A 1,256-nucleotide genomic window follows, 5' to 3' on the forward strand; every position below is an offset into this window, starting at 1 on the left:
CTCGGCTCGCCCGTCTTTACTCACAGACGGGCCAAGAAATTGTTTATTGTGGCGCGTCAAGTCTGACGCTCTTTTTAACTTTTATTGAGTAGAATACCGTTTTGTGCCTCACAATACGAAGGTCCTGAGTAGTTCTGGGTTCAATCCCGGGCTTGGGATCTTTCTTGTGTGGAGTTAGCATGTTCTCACCGTGACTGCGAGGGTTCTCTCCGGATACTCCGGCTTCCTCCCACTTCCAAAGCCATGCATCTGGGTATAAACCCCTCCCACTTCCAAAGACATGCATCTGGGTATAGGCCCCTCCCACTTCCAAAGACATGCATCTGGGTATAGGCCCCTCCCACTTCAGAAGACATGCACCTGGGTATAGGCCCCTCCTACTTCCAAAGACATGCACCTGGGTATAGGCCCCTCCCACTTCCAAAGACATGCACCTGGTATAGGGCCCTCCCACTTCCAGAGACATGCGGCAGGGGGTAGGCCCCTCCCACTTCCAAAGACATGCACCTGGGTATAGGCCCCTCCCACTTCCAAGGACATGTACCTGGGGATAGGCCCCTCCCACCCCCAAAGACCTGCACCTGGGGATAGGCCCCTCCCACCTCCAAAGACATGCACCTGGGGATAGGCCCCTCCCACCTCCAAACACATGCACCTGGGGATAGGCCCCTCCCACCTCAAAAGACATGCACCTGGGTATAGGCTCCTCCCACCTCCAGAGACATGCACCTGGGGATAGGTTGATTGGCAACACTAAATTGGCCCGCAGGGTGTGAATGTTGTCTGTCTATCTGTGTTGGCCCTGCGATGAGGTGGCGACTTGTCCAGGGTGTACGCCGCCTTCCGCCCGATTGTAGCTGAGATAGGCTCCAGCGACCCCGAACGGAATAAGCGGTAGAAAAATGGATGGATGTAATTATTACAGTGAACAGGTTCAAAGAACAACGAAATTTGAGCAGATCCCCTAAGGAGCGGTATAGCTTGATGGGTAGAGTGGTCGTGCCAGCAACTTGAGGGTTGCAGGTTCGATTCCCACTTCCGCCATCCTAGTCACTGCCGTTGTGTCCTTGGGCAAGACACTTTACCCACCTGCTCCCAGTGCCACCCACACTGGTTTGAATGTAATTTAGATATTGGGTTTCACTATGTAAAGCGCTTTGAGTCACTAGAGAAAAGCGCTATATAAATATAATTCACACTTCACTACACAATAATTGAGTAATATAAATAGTAAAAAAAAAGAAGAAGATATGTAT

The sequence above is a fragment of the Nerophis ophidion genome, linkage group LG01 (genome assembly GCF_033978795.1).
Source record: "Nerophis ophidion isolate RoL-2023_Sa linkage group LG01, RoL_Noph_v1.0, whole genome shotgun sequence".
Lineage (NCBI taxonomy): Eukaryota > Metazoa > Chordata > Actinopteri > Syngnathiformes > Syngnathidae > Nerophis > Nerophis ophidion.